Source organism: Saccopteryx leptura, chromosome 4 (assembly GCF_036850995.1).
Source record: "Saccopteryx leptura isolate mSacLep1 chromosome 4, mSacLep1_pri_phased_curated, whole genome shotgun sequence".
In the NCBI taxonomy this organism is placed as follows: domain Eukaryota; kingdom Metazoa; phylum Chordata; class Mammalia; order Chiroptera; family Emballonuridae; genus Saccopteryx; species Saccopteryx leptura.
In genome coordinates this window covers 124068521-124082518 of record NC_089506.1, presented here as the reverse complement: position 1 = coordinate 124082518, position 13998 = coordinate 124068521, and the positions used below count along the sequence as shown (strand labels likewise).

Sequence of the window (13998 nt, the reverse complement as noted above, 5' to 3'; positions counted from 1 at the left end):
AAAGCAGGTGGAAATTCTACCCCGTATTCCATACAGTGTGGGAGCACTTGTAGCCTGGCAGGAGGTGGCCACAGAGCATCTGTCGGCCCCAAGTCCTTTCAAAGAGGTATTGCTCTGACCTTGTCACACACAAGTGTGGAAATCGAACAGGTGAGCGATTTGGGGGCTGTGATGGTCTCTCCAGCCCAGCTCATCTATTCCTGTCTGTGTGTCCAGATCCTGAGATTGCAGTCTGGCCCCACCTTCCCTTCTTGGGGTCAGCAGTACTATCGATGAAGGGCAGGGGTGACCACTGGAGAATGAATGGTCAAAGAAGTCCAGACCTGGGCAGAAATCTTCCTTCTTGGTTCTGGAAGCCTAGCAGCACACAAGTGCTCTAAGCCTGATAGTCCACGTTGGCCTTGGGCTGGCGTTGTGGAGGCGGGTTTATTTGTGATCCCAAACATTGGGCGCCTCCCTCCCTCCAACTGTGGAATTCTTATGTGGCCACGTGACCTTCTCGGACCATCAACCCCAGTCACTGATTTGTGGCTGGAAGCCATGTTTGTCATTCCCAGGCAGAAGGTTGAGATGGAGTGTGTGGTTTGCTCTGTCCTCTCTTCTCTCTGCTGCAACCACCTGGAATGTTCCAGATGGAGGTCTCTTTGTCAACCTGGATACGAGGGGTTCAGTGGTGATGGGACATGTAATGTGAGCACAAAAAATGCTTGCTGTTAGCAGCCACTGTGACTCTCTGTGACACCCTTCCCAAAGTCTTTCAGCCCTGCAGTGGTGGCACCGTGGTCTTACTTCAATGGGCACCTACTGAGCCATCACAGTCTGTAACCAGGGTGGCATGGGCAGTCAGTATGGTGTCAAGTTCCGTCTTTGGTCTGTTGGCATCGACTGTCTGCTCGACAGGATGAGCTTCAGCGTGTGGAGCATGATCTGTTCGTGGTGGGCTGAGGGACAGAGTTGGGACCATCAAAGAGAAGGGCAGGAGGTAGAGATGACAGCCAAGTGGGTAGGAGAGGTGTCACTGGGTAGTTTCCTAGTAGGACGAACCAGGTGAGCACAGATGTGGAGGTAGGACTGGGAGGTGCCTGTGCCCGGGGGTTTCAAGCTGTGGACGCCAGTGTTCATCTTCATCATCTACCTCCATCCACACACTTGCTCTGTACCTGGCCATCTGTCTGCTTTGCATTCCTGATTAGCCAGGAGTTATTTGAGGACAGCACCTATGCCTTGGCGCTCCCCAGAGCTGCTATGGTTACAAAGCTTCTGATTTCTTTGGACTTTGAGGTTGCCCTGGCATCTCTGAAACCCCTGTGAACAAGGGGGATGAGAGGGAGGCACCCCAAATGGCCCTTTCTTTAGGCAGGTTAAGCTGTCCTCCACCTCCAGCCCTCTGCTTGCTGCTCCTCTGGCAACCTTCCAGTTCTCAGTCACAGGAAGTGAGGATGCTCTGGGGCCAGGTGCAGGGGCAGCAGGATCCCAAGCTGAGCGGATGCTTATTTTAGGAGCTTGTGGGCAGTGCTGCCCATGCTGGGTCTGCACAGAGGCCCCCACAGAGCCATCCTTGTGACAGTGGTCCTGAGCCATCTTTGTGCCAGGGACCTAGGCCAGCCATTGGTCAGAGCTTTGACACGGAGAGTTCTTCAGCCCGATGCCACTATCGTCCAGAGAGCATCATACCCCCAGCTCTCTCTGATGCCCCTTCCTGCCTCTCCCAGCTCCCACCTCCCCTTCTCTGGGTTTTCCAGGGAGGAGGAGGGGTGACCAGCTGCTCCAGGAGCTGGAGCCAATTCTGAACCCTGCAGAAAGGATAAGCCACAAGATGTGTGTGCCGGCACAGGGATCGTAGCTGGCAAAGCTGCACCATCACTTTTGAAACTTGCCTCTCATCAGGGGACTGTGGCATTAGAAATATGAGGTCTCACCTTCCCCCCATGTAATATCATTAAAATGCTTCTACATTGAGTTTGTGCCTTCAAGTTTGATGGCAAGTTAAATCATCCAGCTCTAAGACATTTTTGGTAGATGCTCCTTCCCCGTTGTGCATTTTCTTGGCCACCTTAGTCCCCTTGGGCCTGTGAGGAACCCACCACCTTCTCTCTCCTTTGGGGCCACGTAGCCTCCCTGCTGTCAGTGCACCCCGTTTGAGTCCTAGGTTTCTTTGGTGACGCTACTTCACCAGGTTCTCCTACGTGTCTCTCCTTCCTTGCTTCTCTGCTCTTGCCAGACTTGTTGGGAACACTAATGTCCTGGTGTTTACATCTTGGAAACTAGAAAACAGACATTTCCCACCCCCTTCATCCTCCTTAAAGCCAAGGTCATCTCTCAGGTTTGGAGTGAGAAGTGTGATATGCCGCGGACCAATGATGGGACCGGGAGGACTTTTCAAAATGCCTGGCAGTATCCGAGTGCCCTATAGCCCTAGTTTGCTATATTATATAGCCATATGCAAATCAAGGACCCTGATACAAAGTTGCACATCCAAGGCTAAGACAGGAACTCTCCCAAGGCAAAAACAGGATACATTAGTGAAATCTACCAACATCTGAAACAAACAAAGAGTCAGAGGAAGGGCATGTATATTGCTTCCAGCAACCCAAGGAAGCAAGTAGAGTGGGTGCAAATACTCAGGCATCATAGCCAAATATGGAGATGGAGGGGGGGAGAACTTAGCCTTTTGCTAAGCCTCGAATCTACAATGGCTTTTTGTCATTTATGGTCCACAACAGTGATGGGGGGTCTGGTGCGGGACATTTTGAGTCATAGCAGAGGATGGGCATGCTTTCTGAAGGTGATGTGCCACCAGTGTGCTAGGTTCTGCAGGGGTGGGTCACCCCTCCATCCTAATCAGGGTTACAGGGCCCACATTGGGGCACCCGTGGACCCCATTTTAATGATAAAGAAGGGATTGTTGGGATGGATCACACCATAGCCAGGTTAGAGGTGATCGGAGACACCTGGGCCAAAACTCGATCCATGAAGCCTCTCTGGGAAACCAGACCAGGAGAATGACTCTGTCTCCATCCTCATCCACGGCCCTGTCATCTACCCATCTGATCTATCTAGCTATATCATTATCTGTATCGAGAGATTTATTTTAAGGACCTTGCTCACCTGATGATGGGGGCGGGAAAGTCAGAAACTCCTAGGGTGGGCTGCAGCCCGGCAACTCAGGCAGGACTTTTGCCGCTGTCTCCGGGCAGAACTTTGGAAAACCTCAGGATTTGCTTGTTATGGCCTTCAACTGATTGCACAAGGCCTACCACCCACATTATCCAGGGTCCCCTTTATTAAAGCCAACTGATCATAGATATATGCCATATGCCATAACTACACGGTATCTCCATGGCAAAGCCTAGGTTAGTGGTGGGTTGGGTCACTGGGGACTCTGGCCTGAACCAGTGGATGCAGAAAACTGACCATCACCGTGTCCTGGGCCCCCAGGAGGACTGGTGTCCTTTTGGGAGCCTGACTCTGTCTGCTGGTTTTGGCCTGTTTGCTCAGGTTACAGGAAAACTGAGGACGGTTTCCAGACCTCTGGGGAGGGGGCCAGACTGAAAATAGTTGGTGTTGCACTGATGGCTAGATTTGGTCAGGCAGGCCTGCCCTGGGCGGGGGCCTGTCTCTGTCCCAGAGGTTGGAAGTGACCCAGCCCGTCTTGGTGTTAAGTCTTTAGCCTCATTCAGACTTGCTTTTTTCAAAGGTGAGCGACAGACGTTTAAACCACTCTTTCTTGTTCTGGTACACCTCTAACCCATTTCTCTAAGTTGAAGCTAGTAATATTTATAAAGAGTAAATCTGACCTTGTCACTCCCATGTTCGAAGCCTCTAAAAGGGCCCCTGTGGCCTCTGGAAGGTGTTTCACGCTCCACAGGCCCACATGCTTCCTCTACACCACAAACCTCCAAACCTCTTCTCTGCTTTTCTTACACCCTGGCCTCCTCTTGGCCCTCAAGTGTGCCCCTTGCCCTCCTGGCCTCAGAGCCTCTACAGACGGTGTTCCCTTTGTCTCCCCTTTTTCCCACGCCCCAAAGTCTACTCATTCAGAACACCCAAACGTCAGAGCCTCTGTCCGCCTGGCATGCCCTTGTAGCCCTCCGTTCCTGTCCTCTGCACCGTTTCCCTCACTGTACCTCCATCATGGATAGTTTGGTGAGCGGTTTGACTAGTCATCTTCCCCATAGACTGGTGGTCCTTGGCCTGGGCACTGCAGACCCCTAGGTCAGCACTTCTGCGGGAGCGACCTGGGCAGCAGTTTCCCAAGCTCCTTGGGGGGTGCCCAAGTGCACTCAGAGCTGGGAACCCTCACCCTCCTCCAAGTTGGGTCCTCCGTGAACTATAGCCACCCACCTGTGAGCTGGTGGCTGCATCACGGAGTTCCCACCTAGGCCTGCTGACCTAGAGCCACCCTTAATGAGATCCCCATGTGGTTTGGGGGCACACAGCAGGAGGACTTGTCCATCACCCCAAGGAGGCAGGCATCTTGCCATCTTGCTCACCACTGTCTTCCCTTCACCAGCATAGTAGCTGCTCAGTAAATTCTTAAGTGAACACAGGAATAGTTTTCCACAAATCCCCCAAACTCCTTCTTTTGAACCCCTATCCCGCTCACCCTGCTTCCCAGAGCCCTTACATTTTCTAAGGGCAGCAGCCCCCCAAGGGCACATAGGAGATGCTGTCCTCTCTTCTTGCTGGGCCTCCTGGCTCCACTTCTTGTTTGTTTCTGGGGACCATCTTCCTTGTTGTCCTTGGCCCAGCAGGGAAAGAGACACGACCTTCCTCCAGCTGGTGCCCAGTCCCCTCTGCCCTGGCAGATTCACAGAGAAAACCCGCACCATGATGGGCTGGGAGTCGAGGATGAGGGGGAGGGGAGGGGAAGAAATATTCCAGAGGAAGACAGGAAAGCAGAAATAATCACTTAGACTCGACCTTGAAGTTTCTAAACACACCGAGGCTTGAATAGCTGTGTCAGAAAATCCCAGATGTGTTTCTCCCAGCAGCAATCAGTCACATGGAGTGGCCACAGCTGTGGGAGGGTCAGGGCCCGGCCTGTTAAAGGGACAGTTCTCCCCTCGCTGAGGGAGGGCTGGCTGAGCATGGAGCTGGTGCAGAGCATTCCCCCGGCCTCTCTTCTCCCAACCCCTCCCCAGGGCAGTTCCCCCCCCCCAGGAGATCTCCGAACCCTTAGGACACATCTCTGAGATGCCACACCATGTGGGAGTGGCAGGATACTGCCTGCCCAGTCCTCTTCTGCCTGCCCTGCTTCTGACCTTTGTCTGTCTCTCCTTTCTGTCTTCCCAGGCCGTGAGGAAGTGTTTCTGGGGCTTTGGGAAGAAGGACGAGTTCCCAGTGGCCTGGGTGGGCCTTGCCCTCCAGGAGCCTTCAGTGGAGGGGGTTGGGCACAGAAAGAAGGTGGAGGGACACTGACCAGCACAGGGAGAAAGGCCGTGTGCCACGGGGTGGTGGGTCACTGGATAAAATTCAGAATGCCTTATTTAACTTGAGTTTCGGATAAATAGTAATTACACTGCTCACAAAAATTAGAGGATATTTTATTGCTTCACATTCATTTTGAAATATCCCCTACTCTTTGTGAGCAGTATGTTTAGAGTGAGTATGCACGGGCACACCTACGCTAAAGGTTTCTGTCGTCCACCTGGGCTTCCCATTTCGCCAGCCCCATGTGGGATGAGGGTGGGGTGGAGTAGATACCAGGGCAGCCCCCTAGTGAGGCCGGAGCCCAGGTGAGGCTGGAGTGGCGACGAGCTGTGGGCTGTCCAGCATGGCGGTGCCTGTGGGCCTCAGAGCCCAGGCGTAGTGGTTTTCCTGGGCCTTTGCTGTTCACCTGTTGAGATGGTACAGAGACACATGTCTGAAAACAGCTGGCGCCCTCAATCCTCCATGAACACCTAACACACAAGCTAACAAGAATGACAGGGGTCCCTCCTGGGACTGGCTTTCAGGGTTATGGAGCTGACTCAGCCCTCCCCGTGCCAGACCCCACCTCTCTCCACCCCTCACCACATTGGTGTGGTTGAATGAATGCCTTTGGGGCCTGCCAGAGAAGGGTGGTGGGCACACTGCAGGCTGCAAGGGCCAGTGAGCTCCATGGCAGCGATATCAGCCTCTGTGCCCCAGGAAGTATTTATAGATTTGTTCAGTTGATTAATCTAAGTAAGGATTTAAGCCAGGGGCTGACATGATAGAATCTGCTTTTTCAAAAAAAACCCTCTCTTTAGAGAAGGGAGAACGGGCGGCGGTGTGAGGGTGGGTTGGGTCCTTCGTCCCAGTTTATAGTAGATGTTGAGGGAAGATATTTTGGAAGAATGGATCGTATGTAGGCCCCGTCTTCCCCCTGGGGTAGGGGAGGGGGAACTGCCTGGTGGCCCAGGCCGCAGGCTGGTTCTGTCCATTGGGTGATGGGATGAGGACTTGCTACTCTTCCTTTGCTTCTGTGAGTTTCGGTTCCTCTTGGAACAGGATGGGCCGGGCAACGAGGGCGGCGAGGGGCGGGAGGAAGAAGCCTGGCCCTGCATGCCAAGTTCATGAACATTCACTGTCGGCTGCATTTCCTTAGTCCGATAACCAGCAGCCTTTGCTTGATGCAAGGTAGCGATATAAAATGAGATACTGCCTTGGAGACATAACACTTAATTAAAACTATATATCATACATTGAAGACTCCAGGCTTCATACAACCTGATAAAATTATCCTAATGCACTTCAGTTTCAGTTGGGGTTTCTGTGATGGGAGAGAGAGTGGAGACATCCAAGAGGAGGTTAAAAGCACCTGCTGTGTGAGACGTATGACGGCATCCAGCCGTGGGTAAGCCTGGGCTTGGTGACGAAGAGGTGACACCCCCAGGCACAGCAGATTGGGGAGGGAGGAGGGGTCAGGTCCGTCCTTAGCTGAGCTTGTCGGAACCAAGTCAGGACTTCCCTCGGACTAGTTTCATGGTGAGGGCCATGAGTGGCCTTTTGTTCTGAGACAGGGAGATATTCTGCCATCCCCCATTTTGGGATGTGTATTTAGAAACCACAGTGCCACCTCCATTAGAAAACTCAGAGATGCCTAGAGATTCCGGGATTCCTGAAGAATCTCGATATCTGATGCCACTGGATCGCCAGCCCAAAGGGTAAGATGGGAGAAACAGCCTTTTCAAAGGGTTGCTGGCAGCCGGCCCAGAGGGATGTGGAGCAGCATTACAGTAATCACCCAGTAGGTGGGCTTCATCTAGGCTCTCTGGCTCCGGTCCCTCCTACCCACCTCTCTGGTTTATAAAAAGCTCCTCCCCCCAGAGCCCCTCCTCACCCTGCGGTCAGTCTGTTATCTGTAACTTACAAGTCTCTCCATCCTCCTCGAGACACGACCTGCTATTTATTTTTTTAGCAGCGACCCACGCTGCAGCAAGTCACGCAGAGCAGTCAGGCCCACAGCCTGCTCCTGGAGATGTGGGAGGCTTCACGGGGTTCACAGGCCTGGTGGATCTCCGTGACTTTGGGAGCTCCTGAGAAACACTGACGCAGGGCTCCCTTCTTGCATGTGGGGTCAGGGCCTTGCAGTGGGGCCTGTAAAGTGTTTTGAAAATGCTTTCCAGGTGATTCTGAGGGACAGGGAGGCTTGGGAGCTGTCGCTGGGGTGGGGGCAACCTCACACACAACTTTTGTGATCCAGGAAGCCTTGTCCACTCAGAAATTCTTAAACTGCTGCTGTGCCAGTCAGTAAGAAGAAAGGGGGTAGCAGGGTGGGATAGTGGTGTTGTCTGCTCGTCTGTCCATTTGCCCATCCATCTATCCATCTATCCATTCATCCATCCATCATCCATCCATCCATCTCTCATCCTTCTGTCCATCCCTCATCCATCCATCTATCCGCTTGTCTGTCCACCCATTCATTCATCCATCCACTTGTCCATCCATCCATCCATCCATCCATCCATCCATCCATCCATCCATCCATTTATCTGCTTGTCCATCCATCCATTCAACATCCATCCATTTATCCATCTAACCATTTATCCCTTCCTCTTTCTCTTTTCATCCCCCCTCTTTTCTTCCTTCCTTCCATCCATCATTCATCTATCCATCCATTCCTCTATCCATCATCCATTCATTCATCCATTATCCACCTACTCATCCATCTATTCCTCTACCCATCCACCCATCCATCCATTCACCCATTCAAATATCTTTAAGGATTCATCTTGACCAATGGAATATCTTTCATCTGGTGTGATGTTTACAGTAGGCACCCCTAGACAACAGTCAATGGGATAAATGTTCACCTTGGCCAATGGAATATCTTTCATCTGGTGTGATGTTTACAGTAGGCACCCCTAGACAACAGTCAATGGGATAAATGCAAGTGGGTGGATTAAAGAAAGAAATCTACTGGCATGTTTCTAAAAGAATGGAAAGCAGAGTCTCAAAGAGATGCATGCACACTCACGCGTACAGCAGCATTATTCACAACAGGTGAAGGTGCAAACAACCTGATTCTCTATCAAGGGATGAGTGGATAAGTGAAATGGAGCATGTCCACACAATGGAATAGTATTCAGCTGGGAAAAGGAATGAAATTTCAATCCATGTTACAATGTGGATGAACTTAGAAAACATTATGCACCATGAAAGAAGCCAGACACAAAAGGACAAATATTCTATGTTACATTTATATGAAATATGCAGAATGGGCAAATCCATAGAGATAGAAAGTAGATTAGTGTTTGCCAGGGGCTGAGGGAGGGGGTGGGGAGATAGTGATTAACGGGACAGAGTGTCAGTTTGGGAAGATGAGAAAGTTCTGGAGACAGATGTTGGTGATGGCTGTACCACAACGTGAATGTGCTGAATGCCACCGAACTGGACACTTAACATGGTTAAAACAGCTAATTTCATTACATATATTTTATTATAATATAATTATTTCAAAGAAAAGAAAATTAGAATCATAGTGAGGGTTTCCCTGCCCTTTTTAGAACCTGGCAAGTGGCCTGGGGTGGCCGCTCAGCAGCTCGTACCTATGTCTGAGGCTCTGGGAGGTGGGGACAGTGGGTGTTTACTTTCTCAGCTGGTCCCCATGGAGCAGGATTTGGGGGCCTGGCAGACTCGCCCTCAGTGGTGGTTTTCATCTGGGTTGCAGGGTCCTGGTGATGGGCCTGTCGCCCTCAGAAGGATGGTGTTTGATGGGGCAAAAGTGGGAAATTAGCACTCTGTTCCCTGCCTGAGCAGATGACCCCTCGGCTCTGCCCCAGTTCTGAGGAGGAGGAATCCCCCATCAGAAACAGAGCGTAGGGTAGGGGCAGCAACCCTCAGTGAGGATAGGCTGTAGTGGGAGGCTGCAGGCCCACAAACGTTTGGTGTTTAGAGACCGTTAAAGGGAACAGGCATCTGTGTTGAGTGAGCATACATCTGTGAGGTGTTAGCATGGGACCCCATGGAGGGCCTCCTGCTCCTTGTATGTGTTGGAGGCTGGCAACGGTGGGTGACTCCCGAGGAGCTCGCGTCTGCTGGGCTGTGGGCGTCTCTGCCCACGACTGGCCCCAGCAGAAGCGCCTGTGACGTGACTGCCCATGAGGGAGGGCTCAAGCAGTCCCTGGAGCAGGGAGCAGCCTGCAGGGCTTTTGCATTATTGATTCGGTCTGCAAACGTCTCTTAATAGAGAGCTCAGAGGGAAAGGTCAGGCGCATTCTTACATTTGAATCTCAAATTGATTTTCAAATTCTGAGTTCATCGAATTGGAAGAAAAGAGGGTGTTTCTATTGACTTGACCTGCCAGCCCTGCTATGGAGTGAGCCCAGAGACAGAGTTCTGGTGAGAACATTGCGGGTGACAGCCATGGCCACTGCGCAGCCATGGCTTCCTCTGCCGGGGACACGGCGAGTCCTCCGAGCAGTCCCCTGTTGGGGGTGTGGAGTGGCCTTGTATAACGAAGGAAACTGAGGCTCAGACTAGCCAGGCAGTTTGCCCAAGAGGAGGCCAAGCCAACTGCAGACAGCTCCATCGCAGAGGAGCGGGGCTGGGACTTGTTCCGCCAGGCGCCATGCATAAGCCATTAACCCTCTGCTAGCTGCTACCTGTCCCCTGGAGCAGTTCTCAGGTAATGGTGCTCATGCTCCATAAAATGGATGAGCCCTGGACTCTGCTTCCGCGGGATGGTGAGCCTAGGCTGCCGCCCCTAGGGTCGAGGGCAGCCAGGTCCTTTAGGCCCACAGGCGAGTCAGCATCTTAGCTAGAGCAGCCTGGGAGCAGTGAGGAGGGGGGTACGAGGGAGGCTCGTTGGCTCTGGCCACTTCTTTTGGTGGAGATTCCAGACACGGAATGGCAAGGCTTCAACATGGGCTATGACAACCTTTTCAAACATCTTCATTCAGAATGTTCATAATTGGCTGAACAACAAATGGGGGCTGATTAACAAGTAGGTGGAACACAGAGGGAGGTTTCTAGAGATGTGCCCAGGGGGCTTTATTGTCACCTTCTTTCTGCTCATTGTGGCAGCTGGTGGATGATTCAGATGGGGGACAGGTGGCAGAGTTATTTAATTTGAGGATGACCTGAAGCTGGGAGCCATGGAGAGAGAGCCTTACATAGACAGACTCGGGGTCTAAATATATCTCAGCAGTCAGAGTGATCAGGTTGAACTTTTAGCAAGACACAATTTACTAGGAATAAATTGGAACTGCTTCATGTGGGTCTAAATAGCTTTAGTTCTCCGATCCCATGATGGGTGAGACCAGGTGTGGGGGTAGCAAAGGCAGGACTTAGGAAGCTAGAGTATGAGCCAGCAGCAGGGCGGGGCTGCCTCAGAAACCGAGAGGGACCTTTGGTTGTATTAAAAGAAGTATTTTTTATAGAAGAAAGGAGGAGACATGGCTCTATCCTTTCTCAGGTAGAGCACGGCGGGGGTCCTATCTTCATATATTTGTGCTCTGCTTTAATAAGAACTTTGAAGACATGAATACATTTCCAAAATGAATTCCACAGCCAAAAAAAAAAAAAAAAAAAATCATGTGCTAAATTTGTTCGTTACTTAAAAAATATATTCTTTTCTGACTATAGTAAATATTTTATCTGTAAAAAACAGAGAAAGCATAGAAAAGTATAACGTAATGATAGGAACAAAAGTTAGCCATGACTGAACTCTTCCCACCCAGAGATAACTACTTTAACATTTTCGTCTATGTCCTACTGGTCTTTTAAAAAAGACACATTTAAAAAAACACATGTAGGCCCTGGCCGGTTGGCTCAGTGGTAGAGCGTCGGCCTGGCGTGCAGAGGTCCCGGGTTCAATTCCCGGCCAGGGCACACAGGAGAAGCATCCATCTGCTTCTCCACCCCTCCCCCTCTCCTTCCTCTCTGTCTCTCTCTTCCCCTCCTGCAGCCAACGCTCCATTGGAGCAAAGATGGCCTGGGCGCTGGGGATGGCTCCTTGGCCTCTGCCCCAGGAGCTAGAGTGGCTCTGGTCGCAGCAGAGCGACGCTCCGGAGGGGCAGAGCATCGCCCCCTGGTGGGCAGAGCGTCGCCCCCTGGTGGGCGTGCCGGGTGGATCCCGGTCGGGCGCATGCGGGAGTCTGTCTGACTGTCTCTCCCCATTTCCAGCTTCAGAAAAATACAAAAAAACAACAAAAAACACATGTAGGATGGCATTTATATACAGTCTGTATCCTGTTCTCATTTAATGTTCTATGGTGAGCATTACTCCATGTTTTTAACCAAAAACCATAACCTTGAGTGACTGCTGACTTGTCTGTTGGATGGATGTCCTTCACGTTCATGATCTGTTCCTTTCTGGGACTGTCGGCTGGTTGGGTTGTGTCCAGTTTTTCCCACGTTATAAATAATCCTGTGATGGAGCCTTGGTCTGTGCTTCTGATGGTTTCTTTGGATCAATTTGTAGAAGCAGAATTCTGGGCTCAAGGGATACAAACACTCCCATAGCTGGAGAGACGGTTGGCTATGGTGTTCCTGGGACGTCTGTTCCCTCGTTGACATGTGCCCACCAGCCCTGTCGGTAAGTGAGCGGCAGTTCAGAAGTGTTCCTTAGGGGCAGTCTTCCCTAGTTGAGTGGAAGGAAATGTTACTGCCTGGTTTCTGTTTGTTGCAAAACACTGACTCTCCCTCTGGTCCTCTCCGCTCCTAGTTGTTTGATGCCATGTAGACTGACAGCTTCTGTTGCACCATGGCATACCTTCCTGGCCCAGCCAACACAGTCTGGGGGTTCCTGATAGCGAGGCGTGTCACCACCATTTGGCCCTATGTGCACAGGGAAGGATGGATCAATGAATGACAGAAAGTGAGGGTGGAGCCAAAAGGCCAGGAGCCTAAAAGGTCTGGACTGCAGAGGACCAGGTTTGAGTCAGAAGGAGCCGGACTGCTTTAAATGCTGGTTGTGCTGCCTTACCTGGGGGACATTGGTCAAGTTACCAGCCTTCTCAAGAAAGCACCGAGTCCACTATCTGCTCTGGGACTGAGTGTCGTGGGGGGAGCAAAGGGACACGTCACGTGTGACATTAAGCAGGGGTCAGGATGTGGCTAATGGTTATCTAGCCTTAGATGTCTTTCTTCTGAATGTTATTGCTAAAGAGCACTTTCATGGACCATGAGAGAACACACTTCCTAAGTTCCTGCCTCTGTCTCCCCAGTGAGCACTTATTTAAGTGCCTAGTCTGGGTCAGAGAGTGTATGCGGACAGGCTGCCAGAGGGAAGGCATGCTCTCTGACCTGCATTCCTGGCCAGTGGGATCCAGAGAGCAGGCTGAAGAATGCACTGGTTTCCCGCCAAGAGATAAGAGTGCCACGGAAGAGCACAGTTTGCTAAAGAAGATGTGCTCTGCCTGTCTGCTACGTGGGGAGAAAATTTGTCACGACAGTAATCGAATCCATTCCAATTTAAACAACGTGACACTCCTCTTCCCCATGTCATAGTAGCAAAGACTTTAAAAAAATGCTAACTGGCATTGCTGGTGAGGTTGTGGTGAAACAGGCACTTATCTAAGTCGTGCTGTTAAGTGTCCAAACACTCTAGGAGTGTCTGTCTTCATTGACGAGGATGCTGACCGCAGAGTGGGGGTGGGGGTGTAGCAAGTGGTCCTGCCTTTCCCTGACAGACAGAGGTACGGGCTTGTCCCCTGCCTTGCCGGGCCACTGTTCTGCTGGGGATGGTCTCTGCTTGACATAGTCGGCCTGTGGCCTGTGCATCCTCTTCCTTCTCACCGAGCATTTCTTGGAGATTTTTATTTTATTTTTCTTTCCCGCAAAGGCTCCTTGACTACGTTTCATACATGCTAAAGCATCTTGTTGTCGTGGTTCTTGTGGGTTATTGATCCTGTGGGCTTGTTTTCTGAGATCTGCTTCATTTCAGCTGTTCCGGAAGAGAACGCTGGGACGAGTGAGGCCCTCTGGCTCGCTCTCACGCCGTGTGTGCTCCTGTGTGGGGGCCCCTGCAGAGGCAGCGGAGGGCTGTCGCTGGCCGCGGGGCCTGGCTGTAGGTGCTCATCCCAGACGTGACCTCCCCGGGCAGGCGGGGAGGCTGGACCCAACAGAGCCAGGTTCTGTGCAGGAAACATCAGTGCAGCTCTGCTGAGTGTCCCTGCTGGAACCCTCACCAGGGCCCGGTCACGCAGCGGTCACGTCTCGGGGTCCCTGAGCCTGTTACTTGGTGTGGCTGGGAGGAGGAGAGCTGGAAATGGCAGGCTGTCGGTCTGGTCCCGTCCCTGAATGCTGGGCTCTGGCCCACCTCACAGGCACTGAGGCAGGGGTGGTGGCAGTGGCGGCAGCCTGGGTGGTGGTTTGGGCTGTGTGTGTATTTTCAGAATCTGTGGGGGACACCATGTGTCTAAAATTATCACTGCCTTGTTGGGCTCTTTCAGACTAATTCGGAGTGAAATGTTTTAGCAATGGTAGGCTGATTCTATCAGGAGGACAAAAACTAATTAAATTTCCTCTGACCATCCTGCAGTAAATTATTTATATTCAGACAGATGCAGTCATTTCTCTGGTGTCCAG

The 13998-nt window shown here is 51.7% G+C and overlaps 1 protein-coding gene across 2 annotated transcripts in view; it reads left to right on the top strand.

Annotated features, from left to right (window-relative positions):
* RBFOX3 (RNA binding fox-1 homolog 3) overlaps positions 1 to 13998 on the top strand; it is a 376035-nt gene that overhangs the window by 26432 nt on the left and 335605 nt on the right. The gene's annotated exons all lie outside the window — the stretch shown is intronic.